We start from the raw sequence: 21,900 nt of genomic DNA on the forward strand, positions 1-21,900 counted from the left end.
CGCTTTTTCCCGCGTGCGCGCAATCCTTTCCCGACGCCCCTGCTATCTCTACTCTCTTCTCTACTGTTATATTTATTTTATACTTAATATTTATCTCTACTCTCTTCTCTAGTGTTATATTTATTTTATATTTAATATTTATCTCTACTTCTCTACTCTCTACTCTCTTTTTCTACTTTTTTTTTCTTTTAAAAAACAGAGTTGGTGATGATGGTGTGCCTGCCATCCTGCAATATAAGCCGTCCGATTTATATCTGACGGCTAGGAAGGAAACTATGGCAATTTTGCAAAAAGATACCCACACCCCTCTCAAGATTTGCAAATAAGGCCTTCCCTCGTTCATCCTTTTTCTCCTACAAGATAAACTACTCATACAAATGCCTCTTGATGTTCCGTGCAACGCATGGGCATATTGCTAGTTCTAAAAAAAAGTTCCATCATCTGCCACACGACTGGTTGTAGATGAAGAACCTACCCAAGCACAGCGCGATACAGGAGCGACGCACAATTACAAGCTGATATCCTGTTGGACAATGGAGGCTATAACCAATTACTTTTATGGGAACAATAGCAACCAGGGAATTTGAAGGTTAGGTATGAACAAAATTGGAACTGCACATGTACTGCAAATGATTCAATACACACATTACCAATCGAGGAGGAGAACAATGGTCGCGTCGGCCTCTGTGCATCATGGTCAGCAACGGGAGTCAGTTCATTGTCCACGACGGTGGTGCTTCTGCGCTTGGCGTCGGCTTCCGGGAAGCAGATCCGAGACCGTGGAAGACGGTGCCGGGGAAGAGGCTCCGTGTACGATGACGACGGTGGACCGCCTCCAGTGCGGCGTACGAGGTTGTCGATGAGGCAGATGCATTGCGGTGGACAATTGCGTCGATGGAGAAGGGGAGGAGCACGAAGGCTGCGGTACCATGGAGAAGTCTATTTTGTTATGGGGATAGAAAATGGGGAGTATTCAGGTGTACTACTCCAGGTGCCGGGGTGGGGTTGGCTTGGTAGGGTGAACCTAAAGTTACGTAAACAGGCCCCTTCCAAGCGTAATCCGTAGACCTGTTCCAAAGGTTCTGATGGTAACTTCGCATTGCTCGAATCAGGGTCGTGGGAGATTTTCCCGCCGACCTCAAAATTTTGTGACACTGAACTCCCCGTGTGGCGTGTTGGGTGATTGGGCTAAGCAACTAGCGAGTAGTACTAGACCTGTTCCGAAGGTTATGATGGTAACTTCGCACTGCTCAAATCAGGGTCGCAGGAGATTTTCCCGCCGACCTCGAAATTTTGTGACACTAAACTCCCCGTGTGGCGTGTTGGGTGATTGGGCTAAGCAACTAGCGAGTAGTACTAGTAACTACTAGTACTCCCTCCGATTTTGTTAACTCTGCATATTAGGTTTAACCGAAGTCAAACTTCCTAAAGTTTGACCAATTTTATAGAGAAATATACACATTTACCATAACAAATATGTATGATGTGAAAGTACATTCAATAATGAATCTAATGGTATTTATTTGTTATTGTATATGTTAATATTTTTTGTTATAAACTTTCTGAGAGTTTACAAAACTTGACTTTGACCAATGCTAATACGCGGACTTAAATATAAACGGAGGGAGTACTCATTTGTTTTCTTAGTTTGTAGTGAATTAAACATTTGTTTTAATTGTGAATAAATATATTAGGCTACTGAGTACGAATGTAATGGTCTATACAATTCAATAGTTACAATCATTGTTGAATTCCAAGATGTATACTAGGTCTATAGTACTTCACAATATGCTCAAACTCACATAATCCCAATCAAATGAGAATCTAAATGCATTTCATAGTTATTACTTTGTAGGATGCAACAAAACCAACCATAACTCTACATCATCCATTATAAAAGCAACATTTTGAACACATCCCAATGTGTGAATGAAACGTGTAGAGAGAGCTTGCGAAGATGGAGCAGATAGGGTGGTAAAGATTGTGTGTATGTGGACAAGACAGTAGGAGACAAACCTAACGAGAGAGAGAGAGGAAGAAGTTAGGTCTGTGAGATAGATGGAGACATGTAATATACGTGAGATGTGTGTGCATCCGGATTTTGTAGACGTGGAAGGAGAAGAGACAACAAGTTTGATGAGAGAACTGGAAAAACATGGACGAGAGGGGAAGGATCTCGTGGGTTGAGGGATTGATAATTTTGTGCGGGAGAGAGAGGGATTGGTAATTTTGTGCGGGAGAGACAGGGGGAGGAGTCAGTCAGTCGTCGTCACATCATCCTGCTTCCAAATGGCCACGCATTCTCTAGTGCAGTGTGGTCGCCGTCTTCGATCTCCTTGATGCCCTCTTTGAAGGTCGAGGTGTTGTACATGCTGGGGTGTAGAGAAGCACAAGCGAGAGTGGTCACCATATAGCCTTGGATGGGGATGAATTGTGTGCTCGGGGGAGGGGAGTGTGTGTGCGGTGTGTGTGTGTGTGTGTGTGTGTGTGTGTCGGGTATTGAGAGAAATCAAACCTATGGAGAGAAATGTGTGGGTATGTGACGGAAAGCTACATGCTAAATAGGGTTTTCACAAAGAGATTGTGCGTGCGAGATAGAGAGCGATGTGCGGGCCTTGAGGTGGGCAGGGGCCGGGTGAGGGTGTCAAAATGTGTGCGTTGATGCATGTGTTACATGTGATCGTGCGAGGGACGAACAAATCGAGAGAGATGGTTGTTGTGTTACGGATGCTCCTCTCTCTCTCTCACACACACACACAAGTACAAATAGAAGACCGTTCTCTCATGTATACACAATGTATCGGCATCTGTCTATGTCTCACTCATGCATGATCATTTGCACATTCACACCTCTCTATGTCTCTATCACACGCACACCATCTCCACATTGCCCTTCTGCCACAACACACATATGGACACATACACACGTTCTCTCTCAGTCACAAACACAAAATCAGTATTAAAAAAACTAGGGCGCACCAAACATCCAAATCCAAATAAACACAAACTGGAGCTAAATTCAAATATATGGAAATATTGTAGCGTCAAGAACTTTTCCAGGAAAAGAAGTTGAGTAATATTCGGGGATTGTTTTCACACACACAAAAAGGGTCGGTGGGTGTCCTTCGAGCGCGACACGGTGACGCACCGTTCGATTGACCGCGCGGCCGCGGTTCACGCGCTTGCACATGATTCCGTATCGTGGTTGTGGTAACTAATATAAGCGCCGCCTCAGTCTAATGTTTACGTGTACTAGTACGGTTTTCTTTTAAGTTTGACCAACCCTATATAAAACTAAACTAAGCTCCCATACGCGCACTCATCAAGATGTCGCCGCCGCCGTTGCCCATGCCGGCGCCCGCCTGCTCCGGCCAACCATTTCTCGCCCATCACCGCCACGTCGCCGCCATCCCTGTACCATGAAGCCGAAGGTTCGCCCGCTCGCGTCGTCTGCAGTCCCTCCTCGCGATGCCGCCATGCTACCAAGCACGCGAGCAGTTGGTGGAGCCGCGTCTATGCACGCAGCGTACGAAGAGGAGGACGAGCGCATGCGCCAGCACGCCGGCGAGGAGGAACTAGCGTGTCATTGTCGTCTCCACCCGCGTGGAGGAGGCGCGCATGGTGGCTGTCATGGCGGAAGCAGGTCACGCCCGCGCCGAGCCCGCAAGCCGGGTGCAGACACGGAATCTACCTTCGAGACCTTGAATGCCACGTGGATCCTGCAATCTGAAGGAGCAATTTGGGTCAGTCGACTCTTGTGAGCCGTTGGATGCAACATGGATGGCTAGAAGGGTTTCTTCAACCTCTGAAATTGATGCACAGTTCATCTTCTCAGCCCACCACACGCCTAACCGCCTGCCGCCGCCGCCCCGCCGTCCCCTGAACTGCCTGCCACCCCCATGCTCCCCCACCCCCACCATCCATTTAACCCCGGGCACGATCCATTTTTTCCGGTGAACTGCATTCCACACCTAACACTCATAAGATAGGTCATGGGCACCCTGCCACCCTAATATAGATACTGGGGTAGCTTCTCTGCCGTCTTCTTCCTTCGCTCCGTCGAACTTCTTTCACAAATCGACTGACCGAAATTATACTACTATTACGAACGTATTAAGTACAGTAGGAACACGAAGATACGAGCAGTAGTACCAACTGTAAGAAGAACAGTAGTAAGACATAGTACTAGTAGTACTGTATGTACTAAAGAGTTCAAATAACGAGAAAGAACATAAAGTTCAAAGAACGAGAAAGAACATAAACATAGTTCTGCTGGGGGCTCAGCACAACACACCCCTGAAATAAAACTAAGCAACTAGTCCGTTTGACACTGTAGTAGAACCAGCATGATCGACGACACCGCCACTTTACTCGGAGTCCGAGTCCGCGTCCTCGACTTCGTCCCTCTTCCTCTTCCTCTTCGCTGCCGCTTCTTTGCTTGAACCGGACACTGGGATCTACTTCTTCATCCAACCCTTGTAGATACTTAAACAAAGGTAGGCAACCATTGCTGCGTACAGGATGTGATCTTCATCTATTGTCTTCAACTCTCATGCATGATGAAACTCGTGGTGAGGTTTCTTCAGTTTAGCGTATGAAGGATCAATCATGGCTGCTGCCAAGGTCAGCAGTGAAGGCTGAGAGGAGGACACCAGGCTTGCCTTCTGGAGATCGAAGGGCTGACCTACAACGAGGACTATCTGGCCCAGGACATCCCTGTCGTTCCTAAAGTCGATAGTAATGAATTTCACTCTTTCGTCCTTGAGGAAGTTCTTAAAATCCTGGCACTCAACGTCGGCATGTCATATGTGGTAGACCAAGCACACGTTATGTATGCAAACCTGGATCTCGGCGGGCTTCTTCTTCTCTGCCTCCTTTAGAATCTTCTCACTTTCCAAGACTGTGGTGTACTCAACATCTAGCCCAGCGACCCACTCATCCTTTGATTTTTCGAAACTGCTTCTGAAGCGAGCAAGGCATCCTTTCACCGTCGCGGCCACGGGTGTAGATGACGATGAACTCATCGCCGGTGATGGATCTAACCTGGTAGTCAGCAGCGACCATGGAGATTTGGGAGGCCATGGATTTTGGAGGAGGGTTAGGAGAAGTCGAACTGGTGTAATGTGAAAGGACGAGACGACTGGGAGCAAACTATTGTAAGTTAGAAGACGGGGACGAGTAGGGCGTGCGAACGGCATGGGGTTGTTGGCTTGCCCCGTGGATAAACGGCTGCAAGCCCCCAAAGTGTTCTCGAGTACTATGCGGGACCCATTAGATGTCATGTCTACTAGACCCATATCGTAGGCCTGACGGTATAGCTTCTACCTGTTCGCACGCCATGCCGGCCCATGGATGTAACTTCACTTAATTCCCTCAACCGCCGCGCCTCCCACGACCTTCGCCTCCCTCGCGCGGTCGCGTCCTATGAGACTTCGACCGGCTATAAATGAGCAATTTTTTGCCTACTCCGCATGCATGATACTCCCTCTTGTCCTTTTTACTTCTGTCAACCGTTTTCAAAGTTTTTGACCAAACTTATCTATATTTATACACCTATATAGTGTGCGAATAACTTTGAAAGTTGGTCATTGGATGAAGCCAATTCGACAGTACAAAGAGGGCAAATCCGAGCACTACTGGCCATTGGATATCATCTACATTCCACCAGATTCTGCCACATGTACAATCTAGAAGACTCCATTGTTGAACTTAAGCATAATGCACAAACCTCAAAACACAAGCACTTCTCCTTTGTTTTCTAGAATCTTAAAATAGATTTTTATATAAAACTAATTGATCTTGGATGATATGAACTATAAGAATTAAACGAACATCTAGATCATGCATATATGACTCAAAGCTCACATGCTATAGTGTGGTATTTATTCATAATTTGGTTGCCAAATCTCATGTGTGCAATGCACGTGTACCTTACTAGTCTAAATGGTGTTTGTGTGTGTGTTGTGCTTGTTAAACACGTTGTACGTAGTATATCATTATAATGAGTATAAAAACAATTTACAATACTGATTATAATGAGTATAAAAACTACATTTTATAATGAGTATAAAAATATTGATTTGACATTGTGAATTTTGATGTACATTTTTCTATAAGTTTGGTCAAAGTAGAGGTACATTAAATTCAGACAAAACTTAAATGCACAATGCAGACTAGTTCCTCTGTCCAGGTGCGTGCCATGTCCTATCTAGTCATCACAACAAGGTTAGCTATTAGAGTACCACTACCTCCCTTCTAGTTTAAAGGGCTCGATTCAAAAATTTCACCTACTCTTACCAAGATAGAGGCGGTGGAATAGTTTCTGTAGTGGTTTCTAGAGTCTGGACTCCATCTTTAGGAACCTTCGCCGCCGGTGGCAAGAATGCAAGGAGATGAACCAGAAAGGAAATGAGGCTGGAATGAGTAGTTCCGTATTTTATACAGTGGCAGAGGTGGGTAAATATCTGCTATACAGTACCTCCGATGGTAAGGCCATGTCTCTATGCACACACATCTCAGCCGTTGGTTCCAAGTAGATCGAACGGCTGACGTTGTCCAGAGGCAGACATACCATCACCACCAACTGAGATTTTTATAGGAGTGGTCATGCATGCATGTGGTGTAATTAATGCATCGGTGTACACAAATTTTTGAGAAAAACGAGAGTACTAATTAAGTACTTTTGCAAACTACGGAATTAATTCCACCATTCATCATCTACCTTGGTTGAAGAGATTTTCAAATTAAGTCCTATAAACCGGAAAGGAGGGAGTACCACATTACCACCACTATGGCCAGCCTTAATCATCGCATGCAATAATTTAGTGCACCTTGAAATCTGAATGCATGCTTGACTCTCCTTCTCCCTCCAGCAGTCCCACCACTCCACCCCGTGTGGAAAAAATCTGCATGCATGACTCTCCTCCCCCGCGCTCGTCCAATCCGTTGTGACCAGCAATATTTCCACCCCTTCCCTCACCCGTAATTTACTCCAACAAATATGCCCACGTAGCTGCTTCAGTTACTTAACTATAGGTGCATTGGGTCACTGACATGTGGGCCCAAGAGGCATCTGGCCCACATGTCAGTGACGCAACTGGACCCGCAGTTAAGTCAGTGAAGCTCAGTCCATATAGTATTATGTAGGTGTGCCATTGCTCGCTATGAATACTGTGCCTCCCACGGCATTCGTAAGAACACTCACGTTCATCGCTATCTCCTCCCTCTCCCTCTCACGTCGACCAGCATGGCATCCCCCTCCCAAGCCCTAGGCGCCCCTCGCGGCACCGCGCGGACGGTCACGCGTCGCCGTTCCGTTCCTCGCCGCCACTAGTCGAGGAGGACGTGTCACCATTCCGTTCCTCGACGCCACTAGTCGAGGACGACGCATCGGCGTTCCGCTCCTCGCCGCGACGCGTCGAGGTGGACGCGTTGGCATTCCTAATCTCGCCAGCACGCGCGTCGGAGGACGCATCGGCTGCCCGCTACGCGGAGAATGCCGCGCCGCCCACCGAGACCCCCAGCCTTGAGGAGCTTTGGAAACAAATGGATGTCGCCTTGGGGGAGGCTTTGCATCCAGCAAAGCGCGCCAAAATAGAGGCGGAGAAGAAGGCCGAGGAAGAGAAGCGCGCCGCAGGGTAAGCTGCCTGGCAGGCCTATGTCGCGTTCGAGAGAGTCAGGCAATTGGCTCTTTGGCAGAAGGCTCGTGCGAGGGCCGTGAGGGTGGCAGAGGACGCCCGTGCCAAAGCCCTGAGTGCAGTCAGGCCCAAGCGCCTCTTCTACGCTTGGCGGTACGTGGACCGGGTGCACGCTTCTAGCGAGGAGGAGTACCTATAGGCGCCGGATCACCACACCGGTGAGATCGCACTCGCCCGCCGGCAAGTCGCCAATCAGCACCTCGCTTGTTGCGAGGCTGAGGAAGAGGCGTTGTGTTGGCGCGCTGGGAAATGGCCGCGCACCAGGGCACTCGTGGCGCACTACAAGCGCTCCTGCGAGCGCTGTGGCTTTTATTAGGAATATAATTAAGTTTCGTAAGGCGATCTCATTAGTTTTGGGACGCAAATGATAAATCCCGAACGTTCGGGAATTATTAGCGTCCTTAATTAAGTATGTAAAAGGAAAAGTTTGGAAACCTTGTGTATCCGTACGCATTTTGTAAGTACGTGCATATGTCACATGCACTAACATTTTATCAGTTAAATCTTTGGTCAAAATTTAGCACAAATTACAATGGTGACGAATAAACCAGGACGGAGGTACTAGTAGTAGTTTAGAAGCCCAAATAAATGAGTGAGGCGCCTTAATGTTACTCTCCACTGTGACTAGTCTTATGGGAAAAGCTGGGAAGAGACGGCTTATTTTTTTAAGCCGCCAAAAGAACTGGCCCTAGGAGTGGTAGCTAGGGATACTAGGAGTAGTAGCTAGGGATCGAGTGTGCGAGATGAACCGGAGAAAGTAAATGCAGAGAGATGAAATGCAAAAAAGACGGAGGGATGTGATGGTTGCTTGTCCGTTTATTTTACCAGGCCACTTATTACTGGGAGTGGTTGGGTTTTGTGATATGACGGCTTTACTGCCGCGCCACGAGCGGGGTGAGACTCGCGTGCAGCTCCGCCCTCTACACTAGTACTACATTGGTCGTGGTTTTATTAGTCCCCCATTGAATTTGACTGGAGATTTAACTGACAAAATGTTACTGCATGTCAACAAAAACTATATCGTTGGATTCGTATTTGAACATAGTTTTCAATGATATAATTTTAGGTGACATGCATCAGCATTTATCGTACTATATATAATGTTAGTTCAATTTTTGGTCGTACTAATCTATAGTAAGGTGCCCGTGCGTTGCACGGAACAGTGAAATGCATTGATCGGGGAGTTTTTTATTTTGACAAAGGATGTGGGGGTCATCTCATGTGTAACGGGTATCGATAGGTTTCTTTGGATATTATTTCATCTCTAGAGCTCACAAACATCCAGGTGAAATAGATAAAAAAGTATCTTTTGCAAACAAAAGCGTTCAACTGTTCAACCTGCATCCAAAACTTGTGAAGAAATATCACTTATTGTGCTTTGCAAGAAATGATTTTTAAGAATTAGTTTTTGAGTATCGATTGTTATACATGTTGGCTATAGATGACATGGCACTTTCTTATAGTCAACAGTTGGCTATACTATTAAGTATTAACCGTGCCCTTATACACCTAGACGGAGGGATTAAATCAGGATGACTTGGAAGGGGCAGAGGAGATGTAAGAAATGGTTCATCATAAGTCTTTCACGAGTACTGTAGTAAAAATTTCATACATGGAAGATTCTATACTAAACCATAAATGGATACACTTTTATTCATGCGCGATACTCTAATAGAGCAAGATCATGTATGGAAGACTCCACATGCTTAGACAGCGGATTACATTGAGCGAAGACTAATGATCAACATTTAACTTGGTAATGCATATGTCAAGGTGAACCTCCTTGGAGTCCCCGTGCACCACGTTGGGGGCCAAATCATACCATGCGTCTTCCATGTCCACATCAGCGGGAAGGTCCCAGCTCGGCACAGTCCTAGTCAGCTTGATGTAGCCAGTGTCGCCGCCCACGTAACTCTGAGGGGTAGTAACTTTGAGCACGCACCCGTACATCGGCCTTGTGTTAGTGTCAGCGTCAGCGGCGTCGCCCCTGACGCGCACTACAGAGACAGGGCGACGGCCTGCGCGGGCCTCGCCTATGCCCACGATTAAGAGGAAGACACTGCTATCCTCCTTCGAGACTAGCAGGCGGCGGTGATCCTCCAGCGACTCCGGCACGGTGAACGGGTAGCACGTCTCGTACTTGATGTTCTTCCGCCAGGGCCAGTAGTGATAGACGGACGACTGCGTGAGGTGATGCACGAGGTCCGCCGGCGAGCCCCAAAACGGCATCGGGCACTCATAGCAGTAGACGAAGGGCTCCTTGGAGGCATCGACCAGGCCGTCCATGAAACGGGAGTGGCTGTAGGGGACGGTGCGCCAGTTGAATATATGAGCAAGTTACTACGAGATTTAGTCTGAATAAGCACAAAATAAATCATGACGGCTATAACAGAGATTAAACTAATCATGTGGACTAGCATAGTAGATGAACATATCGAATCTAGGACACAGACTAGAAACATGAATTCTACCATGATTTCAAACAGGAAAGACAGAAACACATACGGTGCAACGGGAGCAGCACCGTTGGCGTTGAGGTTGTCGCCCATGTCGTTGAGGAAGAGGTTGCCGAGGTCGGGGAAGAAGTCATCATCGGTGAAGTCGCCGGCCAGCAGGCGCGAGAGTGCGCTCCCCAAATTTCAACAGCGCCTGCCGAATGGAGTGCAGGAGGGAGTGGCTGTAGGGGAGGTTGCGGCGGCTGAATGGAGCATAGGAGTAGCACAAGAAGCAGTAGATGGTGCTCCTCCCTAGTCTCTATCTCTACTATTATCTCTATCTCTACTACTCTTCTTTCTTTTTTATAATATACTAGTAGCTGTCAAACCGAATAGTACTGCGCTGCCCGCTGCATGCCCGGCTGAACACGCCTCCTCGCCTCCATCAAACCCCTCCGTTAAACCCACATGCAAACCGAGAAACCTACTCCGACCCTCGGTAGGAAATTTGCCGGTTGCCATTGGAGAATAATATAGTCACGTCCAATCCATTTGAGTTAATGATTCTCCCTCTATAAAACGTTAATTGCGTGTATGATTCTCCCTCTATAAAACGTTAATTGCATCCTTAATCTTGTATTCTATGTATTTTGTGGGTTCCACTGCCACTATAGTGTACATTACTTGCAAGATGGCTACAGATTCGTACAGAAAGTTAGAAAGAAACGAATCCATCCTTAATCTTGTATTCTATGTACTCTGTGGGTTCCACTCCCAATACAGTAGCGAAAGAACTATATATTAAAAAATATAAAAAGCTACAGTTTAAGACAGAATTCAAACTCGTGCCATCGCGCTGCAAGCATCCGGCCCGGACCAGTACACCAAGTGTTCGCTGCGGACGATGCAGGAGATAAACCTTTATAGCAATGAGCCCGTCCGTTGCAACGGATCCAAAGTAGAATAATACATATTCACAAATTTGAAAGAAAATAGTTTAGTTTTGATATACATATCACTAAAAATATCTTATGTTTCAGTCCAAATATATTCTTTGGGCTGTTTTGATGAGGTAAGGGAGGAATGTGGTTGGTTTCAAGATACTAAGGGGTTTTGTGTAAACTGGAGCAGAGAAGTGGGAATTGTTGCAAAAGGCCACAACATACATCACAGCCGTTAGATACAGATCTAATGGTCAGAAATGGCGGATGGCAGACACACCATCATCACCAATAGAGTATTTTATAGGAGTATATAAGTATAAGTAATATAGGAGTAGGAGTAGAGAAAAACCGAGTTGGTGATGATGGTGTGCCTGCCATCTTATAGTATAGACCGTCCGATCTATATCTGACGGATAGAAAGCAAACTATGACAATTTTACAAAAGATACCCGCACCTCTCTCCACATTTACAGATAAGGCCTTGCCTCGTTCATCCTTATCTCCCACAACCTCATTGCCGAGCAATTAAAAAAGGAAGTCTCTGGAACAATCTGGCATGGTGGCCGCTGCCGGCGCCGTCCATCCCCATGCCTCTGCCCAGTCCGACCACCAGTCACCACCACGCCCCACTCCTCCTCACCTTATTTATCATCTTTCTCGAGATATCATTTTTTTGATGAAATGGTCGAGATACCATGTTTCCTGATAAAATTCTCGAGATATCATTAGTTTTTACACATGGGATTACTCCTGCATGGGTCAATCACAACAGGTGTTTTGTACAAAAATGCATCTTGATGTTACGTGCAATGCACGTGCATCTTGCTAGTTTTTTTCTTCATATAATTCCAAACACCACGTAGACACGGTCTTTGACCATTTTACAACTATGTTAGTATCATTGTTAGTGGTCAGCCGGTGCAAGTTATAGCCCCGGGTGTTTTAACCTTTTTTAGTAATGATATCTGGCGATTGTTCGCCACGAGCTCAATCATGGCGAATCCCACGTAACCGTCAGATTTCCATCCGACGGCTGCCTGTTTTTAACACATAGTATTTGACACAACCGCCACCCTTACACACGTACTGTAACTGCGTCGCGGGCGTTTGCAACTGCCATGTCTGCCAGCGAACGTTTGCTGGGGATTGGAGTTAGCACCGATGGCGGTTCGTAGTCGTTCCACGCTCGGGCATTGAAGTTTGTAACTATTTTAGATTAGAATATACTAATCCTCCGGTGCTAGTAGTAGAGCAGAGTCCTGCTCCACTACTACTCTAGTCAAGCAAGTTAGGGCATAGTAGTAGGTACTGTAGGGAGTACCAGTACTGTGATCACTCAAGCAAGTTGTCTGGCATCGATATGACCCTACGCTGCTGGTACGTGTCTCGTAAGTCAAGCGGCGTGCTGTAGTCATCATCACCTGTCCACTTCCCGCAGCACATATTCTCTTCTCCATCCTTGTCCGCACATAATCGTCCAATCTTCCATCCCCGCTAAGGCGCCTCCCCCCTCTTCCGAAACCCAAGCACTAACAATGGCAGAACCGAGCAGCGTCCGCCGAAAGAGTGGCTGGAATTCGCTCCCCACGGAGGTAATCAAGCTCATTGTTTCGCGTGTGGACAATCTCAGTACCATGCCGCTCGCCGCGTGCTCGTCGGGGCTGTACCGTTTACTCAAAGCCCTCAGGCCGGAGCTTTTTAAGCCAGCTCCTTGCTTGCTGATGCCGCCTGATCTTCAGAAACGGCGTGTCACGCAGCATAACGATCGTAGGGTGGCGAGCATCAACCCTCTTGACTGCGATCCGATCCCCGTCACCCTCAACTACATTAACGGTATGTACTGGGTCGGCATGAACACGTCTTGGATGGTGCTCGTCGACGGTGGCGGCAGCTGGATGCTCGTGGAGGTCTACACCCGGCGATTGATCCCCCTTCCTTCGATTAACACTGCACTGCTTTGGCACCGCGGCCCAGAATACTCGGAATCTTACAGTAGCCAACATGATACCAAGTTTGATTTGCTCAAGGTTGTAATCTGCCAAGTGCCCACAAGATCTGCGAATTATAAAGACTTCAGGCTAATTGCGTTCTTCAACCGCGGTCTCGCCTATCTGACAGGTCACTGCGGTAAGTGGATAAATCTGCACGTCCATCGCAGGATCATACATCCTCCATGGTTCTCTGATGCCATTGAACACAAGGGCTTCATTTACGCTGTCGACTCCTTCTATGGCTGGACGTATTGCTGGCCTACTCCAGTCATCGCTACAAACGGCTGTTACAGCAGTATGTTACTTTCCTATGATATCATGATGGCTTGCTTATATTACTGTCAACATTTACTGAAAAAATATTCATGCTCATAACATGTTGTTCTTAAGATTGACTACATTAAGAGCCCTTTTTTATTTGACTCCAACTTGATATGATGTTGTAGGCCGCCTGGTGTCCCTACCCTTCCTAATCCCAGAACCTTTCAAAGAAAAGCGGCATGGCAGTTGCAGGTGGTTCCTGGCTCGATCAGACGACGGCGAACGATTGATGATCGTTCGCACGTACCGGACGTGTTGTTTCGCGGAATACAATCACAGTCACTGCAAGGTCTTTGAGCAGGATCCCAGCTTCTCTGGGCCTTCAGGAATTTTTGACTGGAGGCTGGTAAGTAGCCTTGGTACACGCTCTCTGTTTCTCGGACTGAATTATCCGATTAACCAGGAGATAACCGACGGCAAGGATCATGATGGCAGCGCGGTTTCGTTCATCAGGCAAAACTGTGTGTACACAGCGTACCATGCGTCTCTGCATGCACCATACCCTGATATGTGCCGCCACGCTCTGCAGCCCAAAGTAGGAGAGAGGGTCGCAAGTATCAGACTTCGACCTGCTGGCTGGAGTTTCCCCCGTCAGGCACCCATCTGGTTCAAGCCGTCAGCCAATCTCCACAGCTTAATAAATAGTAACGTCTAACTGAGCCAGTTAGTTAGATGCGTACACTTGGTGTAGTAGGATCTTTATTTAGTTTGATGCATACACTTGTTCTTTTTTGGTAGCCCTTTTGTAATGATGGCTGATGTTTGGTTTGGAAGAGAGAGCTGCGTCTTTACTCTTCTGGCCTGCTTACTGCTTCTGTTGCACCCCCAGCCCTGGTTGCTGCTGCTGCTGTTTTCAATGTACAATCAGTAGTATATTTCGTCTGTTGGTTGAATAAATGTGTTGTTAGAACGACAAACACAATGTTTTGGAAGTCGTTGCACGGTCCGATCCTTTAGTGCCCCGTACCGTACGTAGCGCATACTATTTTTCGTAGGAACACATTTTCCACTTGTTGATAACATGTAGCCCACTGATGGAGGCCCAATAGAGGAGCCCATAATTAACTGGAAGGGAGGCTCTCACATGAATCCGGCCCAGGTACATGCTCATGGTCCCCTAAACATAAATAAGTAAATAAATAAATAAAGCTAAATGCTCATGCACCAGTTCTTTAAATTCACGATTTAACAGGAGGATATTATTTCCTATGATACTGTCGTTACATTTAGTCGATATAATTCTTAGGCAAAGATAGAGACCAGTCTTCTTTCTCCCACCATTTTCTTCCTGCAACCAGCGGACCCATGCAAATCGTAGTCAACGTCGTAAATAGTTCCGGTCCATTTTTATTTTTCAATAAGAATGTCCAACCCAGCCCAACACATTGGCGACAACACTTTATCCTCCGCCTTGGTGCGCTCGCCGCGGCGCCGCCGTCCGGCCCTGTCAACATAGTGAATCGGGAGAGGACTATAGATGTGAGTATGACAGTACGAACCCACCAGGTCCACTCCCGAACACAAGCAAAGCACCTCTTTTACTACTCAGATGCACCCCTCGTTTTTTACTCTAATCCACCCTGCTGATATCTGGGACCCACATCATTTTCAAGGTATAGTCAATTAACGACAGAATTGCACAATTTTTTTTGAGGATTTGTTCGGAGGAGCAGGCTATAAACTGGGTTGTGCGGTCTCTGTGGCCCGTCTAACAACATGACCAGCCCAGCAGTTTTTTCTTTGGGAAAATAGGTAGGCCACTATTTCTTTTTGAAGAATACCCAAGCTAGGCCTATTTGTTTTCTCCGACTTACTGGGCTGCAAATCTTTCAAGACGAGGAGGGATGCATTCCGGCCTGGCCAAAGAGTTTGGTCAGTATCTGTTAAAAGTAAATGGGAAAATTAGTTTCTTTTTTTGTTTTTGTTCTTCACTGATATTTTATATTTCATTGGATTTTAACATGACATAGTACTAATTTATTTTTAAATTTGTTTTAGTATGGCTAATAATTTTTGGATTAAGAATATTTTTTCCCCAGCAAAAATTGCGAATTTTCAAAATTTCGCACATTTTTAGTTCAATTTTTTAACCCTGGTACTGACCAGAAAATGGGCAGCAATTCTAAAAATGGAAAATGGGCTGCAATAAATTCCATATGAATTAGAAAATGAGTAAAAATTAAAAAAAAAATAGCAAACGGGCTATACATGCCACAAATTTCGAGGCTGACTTGTTTACGCAAGGTGTTGTCAGTCAACACACGATTCTAGCAGCAGTCACTGTTGGGTGTCCATCCAACGGCCGATGTGCTTCTTCAATCTCTGATTTTCCTGCTCCAGCCGCCTAAACCAGCGCCGGCGGGAGTGCCTGCTCCCTCCTCTTGTGGCCCGTTGTCATGCCGCGCAGGCTTCACCGGCCCACCCTACTCCCTCCGCTGGCCTGGCCGCACACAATCAACTTCCTCCTTATTACGCGAAAAAATGATTCCTCCCACTGACATCTGGGGCACACCGGTTCGTAGGCTGACCTATGGGCCAACTAAGTTGACGCGTACGCAGGGCTTTGTCAAGTTAGTCAACAAAGGATTCTAGCAGCGGTGACCGTTGGATTTGAATCGAACGGTCCTGATGTTTCTTCAATCGCTGCTCTTCTTGCACCAGCCGCCCAAACTAGCGCCGGCGAGACCGCCTACTCCTGCCTCTAGTGGCCGGCTGTGCTGCCGTTGAGGCCTCACCGCCCCTACTACTCCCACCGCTGGCCAAGCCCTGCGGTGATGGCAGGCTCACACCGCAGCCGAACCAGTGAACCCTCGCACTCCTCTACGCGTGGGCATCCACTGCCGCGTCTTCCCCGGCTCCACGTCGTCCCCTTCCTAGGCCTCGCTGCCGTCCACCGCCCTGGTGCTCTCGGTGCGCCGTGGTCAACATGGTGAACGAAGGACATCCATCGGACATGGACTTCACGTGGAGAGGCTGACAGCTGGGTCCACGCCCGCACACAAGGGAATGCCTCCTTATTACGCGCAAAATAATGATTCCTCCACCTGACATCTGGGACCCATCAGAAGGGCCTCTGTATTTCACGAAAAAACGATCCCCCCGCTTACAGGTCGGACCCACCAGCTATATCTTCTCATGCAAGGAAGTGCCTCCTTATTACGCACAAAAAAAATGAATACTCTCCCTGCTAGCTGGGACCCAGCTTAGTGGGAGGCTCACATGTGGGCCTACTAAGTTGACGGGGACGGAGGGCTTTGTCAACTTAGTCAATATGAACGATTCTAGATCCAGTGACCGTACGATGTCGATCCAACGGCCGTAGTGCTTCTTCAACCTCTGGTCTTCTTGCTCCAGCCGCCCAAAGCAGCGCCGGTCATGCCGCCCGCTCCTGCCTCCCGTGGCCGGCTGTGCTGCCGCGAAGGCCTCACCGCCCCCTACTACTCCCACCGCTGGCCAGGCCCTGCAGTGACGGCCGCCACACACCGCAGCCGAACCAGTGAACCCTCGCACTCCTCTCTGCGTGGGCATTCACTGCCGCGTCTTCCACGGCTCCACGTCATCCCCTTCCTAGGCCTCGCCGTCATCCACCGGCTTGGTGCTCTCGGCGCGGCGTGGTCAATGTGGTCAATGAACGACTTCCATCGGAAGAGTACTGTACATGGAGAGGCTGATAGCTGGGTCCACGGCCGCAGCAAGGAAGTGCCTCCTTATTACGCGCAAAATAATTATGCTTCCACCTAACAGCAGAGACCCACCGGATGGGCCACCATATTTCGTGAAAAAAAACATTTCACCCTGACTGCAGGGACCCACCAGCTACATCTTCGCACGCAAGGAAGTGCCTGACAGTCGGGACACACCTAGTCGAAGCGCCCGTAGCGTTGTCATTCTGGTCGTGAATGTGTACGTACATACTGGTCGATGTAGAGGCACACACGTGTCGTAGGAGAGGTGCGCGCGTAGCATGTACACGTACGTCCAGCGGCCACGGTGCAAGAAAGAAAATACGGCCACGTACGTACATACAGGCGGGGTCTCGAACGCCTACTCGCGCATACGCACGACCAGTGCTCGTGTACATGGTTGGGTCGGAACAGAGAAACTGCATCGTCGTCGTGTTCATCGGGAGGCAACGGAATACGTCGTGTTCATCAGGAGCCAACCGGCTTGGACGGAACAGCCGATGGAAACAAGGACTGGCGTACCGCAGAACGGAGGAAAAGGCCTTGTGTTCGACCGCCACGGTCGAAACGGGATCCTGTTCATCGGGAGGGGTCTGGCGTACCGCAAACGGAGGAAAAGACCTCCTACGTCGAAACGGGGTCCTGTTTGATTCAGAGGGGTGTGGCGTACCGCAAAACGGAGGAAACGGACTTATGTTGGAGCGCTACGGTCGAAACGGGGGTCCTGTTCATCGGGAGGGGTGTGGCGTACTGCAAAACGGGACTCCATGGGATACTGTTCATCTCCACCGTCGACCTCCTCCAGCCTCCCACGGGCTACTGTTCATCCACCGTCGACCTCCTCCAGCCTCCACCTGCGACTGTTCATCCACGGGCTCCTGTTCATCCAGCCTCCACCGCGCTCCTCCACCGGCTACTGTTCAACCAGCCCTCTCCACGGGGTCCTGTTCAACCACCCCTCCACGGGCTACTCTTCATAAAGCCCTCCACTGGCTATTGTTCAACCAGCCCTCCACTGGCTACTGTTCAACCAGCCCTCCACGGGGTCCTGTTCATCCACCAGCTCGATCGATCGGGGTCCTGTTCATCCAGCGGCAATGGCCTCTACTACCACGGGGTCCTGTTCATCCAACCCCCCACCGGGAACTGTTCATCCAAACCACCCCCCGACAACGCTCATTGTTCATCAAGGGAAGGAGGCAGCAGTGTTCGATCGACTTCAGTTAGCAGCAGTAGCGAAGGAATCACTCGGGTTCAGTTAACAGCAAGGGATCGATCGATCACTCGGGTTCAGTAACGCGTAGCCTGCAGTGCAATCAGTCGTGTTCAGTTAGAGCCCAACGCCTCGCACCCACGCGCCGTGTACGAGAGAAACGCGCATCGCTCGGCCCCCGACCACCCGCCGTAACCGGGAACTCATCGATATTTTCCTCGCCCTCGCTTCTACCACGGTTTTTTCCGTCATCGAAGGCCGAAAGAATGTCATGCAGCTGCGTCTCCGGCCCGACCAGGGCGAAAAGCCCATTTTCTGTCATGATTTTTTGTCATAGAAGTAGGAGACCACCACATCTATGTGAAGGAAATATGCCCTAGAGGTAATAATAAAGTTATTATTTATTTCCTTATATCATGATAAATGTTTATTATTCATGCTAGAATTGTATTAACCGGAAACATAATACATGTGTGAATACATAGACAAACAGAGTGTCACTAGTATGCCTCTACTTGACTAGCTCGTTAATCAAAGATGGTTATGTTTCCTAGCCATAGACATAAGTTGTCATTTTATTAACGAGATCACCTCATTAGGAGAATGACGTGATTGACTTGACCCATTCCGTTAGCTTAGCACCCGATCGTTTAGTATGTTGCTATTGCTTTCTTCATGACTTATACATGTTCCTCTGACTATGAGATTATGCAACTCCCGTTTACCGGAGGAACACTTTGTGTGCTACCAAACGTCACAACGTAAATGGGTGATTATAAAGGTGCTCTACAGGTGTCTCCAAAGGTACTTGTTGGGTTGGCGTATTTCGAGATTAGGATTTGTCACTCCGATTGTCGGAGAGGTATCTCTGGGCCCACTCGGTAATGCACATCACTATAAGGCTTGCAAGCATTGTGACTAATAAGTTAGTTGCGGGATGATGTGTTACGGAACGAGTAAAGAGACTTGCCGGTAACGAGATTGAACTAGGTATCGAGATACCGACGATCAAATCTCGGGCAAGTAACATACCGGTGACAAAGGGAACAACGTATGTTGTTATGCGGTCTGACCGATAAAGATCTTCGTAGAATATGTGGGAGCCAATATGGGCATCCAGGTCCCGCTATTGGTTATTGACCGGAGACGTGTCTCGGTCATGTCTACATAGTTCTCGAACCCGTAGGGTCCGCACGCTTAACGTTACGATGACAGTTTTATTATGAGTTTATGTATGTTGATGTACCAAAGGAGTTCGGCGTCCCGGCTGAGATCGGGGACATGACGAGGAGTCTCGAAATGGCCGAGACGTAAAGATCGATATATTGGACGACTATATTCGGACTTCGGAAAGGTTCCGAGTGATTCGGGTATTTTTCGGAGTACCGGAGAGTTACGGGAATACGTATTGGGCCTTATTGGGCCATACGGGAAAGAAGGAAAAGGGCCTCAAGGGTGGCCGCACCCCTCCCCTTGGTCTGGTCCGAATTGGACTAGGGAAGGGGGGCGCCCCCTTCCGTCCTTCTCTTTTTCCCTTCCTCTTTTCCTATTCCATATGGGAGGTGGAATCCTAGTAGGACTAGGGAGTCCTAGTAGGACTCCACACTTGGTGCGCCCCCTCCTAGGGCCGGCCTCCTCCTCCCTTGCTCCTTTATATACGGGGGCAGGCGGGCACCCCACAGACACAACAATTGATCCTTGAGATCTCTTAGCCGTGTGCGGTGCCCCCCTCCACCATATTACACCTCGATAATACCGTTGTGGAGCTTAGGCGAAGCCCTGCGTCGGTGGAACATCATCATCGTCACCACGCCGTCGTGCTGACGAAACTCTCCCTCAACACTCGGCTGGATCGGAGTTCGAGGGACGTCATCGAGCTGAACGTGTGCTGAACTCGGAGGTGCCGTGCGTTCGGTACTTGATTGGTCGGCTCGTGAAGACGTATGACTACATCAACCGCGTTGTGTTAAACGCTTCCGCTTTCGGTCTACGAGGGTACGTGGACAACACTCCCCCTCTCGTTGCTATGCATCACCATGATCTTGCGTGTGCGTAGGAATTTTTTTGAAATTACTACGTTCCCCAACAGTGGCATCCGAGCCTGGTTTTATGCGTTGATATTATATGCACGAGTAGAACACAAGTGAGTTGTGGGCGATATAAGTCATACTGCTTACCAGCATGTCATACTTTGGTTCAGCGGTATTGTGAGATGAAGCGGCCCGGACCAACATTACGCGTACGCTTACGCGAGACTGGTTTCACCGTTCGGAGCACTCGTTGCTTAAAGGTGACTGGCGGGTGTCTGTCTCTCTCACTTTAGTTGAACCGAGTGTGGCTACGCCCGGTCCTTGCGAAGGTCAAAACAACACCAACTTGACAAACTATCGTTGTGGTTTTGATGCATAGGTAAGAACGGTTCTTGCTAAGCCCGTAGCAGCCACGTAAATATGCAACAACAAAGTAGAGGACGTCTAACTTGTTTTTGCAGGGCATGTTGTGATGTGATATGGTCAAGACATGATGTGATATAATGTGTTGTATGAGATGATCATGTTTTGTAACCGAGTTATCGGCAACTGGCAGGAGCCATATGGTTGTCGCTTTATTGTATGAGATGCAATCGCCATGTAATAGTTTTACTTTATCACTAAGCGGTAGCGATAGTCGTAAAAGCAATAAGTTGGCGATACGACAACGATGCTACGATGGAGATCAAGGTGTCACGCCGGTGATGATGGTGATCATGACGGTGCTTCGGAGATGGAGATCACAAGCACGGTGCTTCGGAGATGGAGATCACAAGCACAAGATGATGATGGCCATATCATATCACTTATATTGATTGCATGTGATGTTAACCCTTTATGCATCTTATCTTGCTTTGATTGACGGTAGCATTATAAGATGATCTCTCACTAAAATTTCAAGATAAAAGTGTTCTCCCTGAGTATGCACCGTTGCAAAAGTTCTTCGTGCTGAGACACCACGTGTTAATCGGGTGTGATAGGCTCTACGTTCAAATACAACGGGTGCAAAACAGTTGCACATGCGGAATACTCAGGTTAAACTTGACGAGCCTAGCATATACAAATATGGCCTCGGAACACAGAGACCGAAAGGTCGAGCGTGAATCATATAGTAGATATGATCAACATAGTGATGTTCACCATTGAAACTACTCCATCTCACGTGTTAATTGGATCACGTAATCACATAGATGATTAGAGAGATGTCTATCTAAGTGGGACTTCTTAAGTAATATGATTAATTGAACTTAAATTTATCATGAACTTAGTCCTGATAGTATTTTTCAAATTATGTTGTAGATCAATAGCTCGTGTTGTTGCTTCCCTGTGTTTATTTTTGATATGTTCCTAGAGAAAAATTATGTTGAAAGATGTTAGTAGCAAAGATGCGGATTGGATCCGTGATCTGAGGATTATCCTCATTGCTGCACAGAAGAATTATGTCCTTGATGCACCGCTAGGTGACAGACCTATTGCAGGAGCAGATGCAGACGTTATGAACGTTTGGCTAGCTCAATATGATGACTACTTGATAGTTTAGTGCACCATGCTTAACGGCTTAGAATCGGGACTTCAAACACGTTTTG

The sequence above is a fragment of the Triticum aestivum genome, chromosome 1D, assembly GCF_018294505.1.
Source record: "Triticum aestivum cultivar Chinese Spring chromosome 1D, IWGSC CS RefSeq v2.1, whole genome shotgun sequence".
NCBI classification, from domain to species: Eukaryota; Viridiplantae; Streptophyta; class Magnoliopsida; order Poales; family Poaceae; genus Triticum; species Triticum aestivum.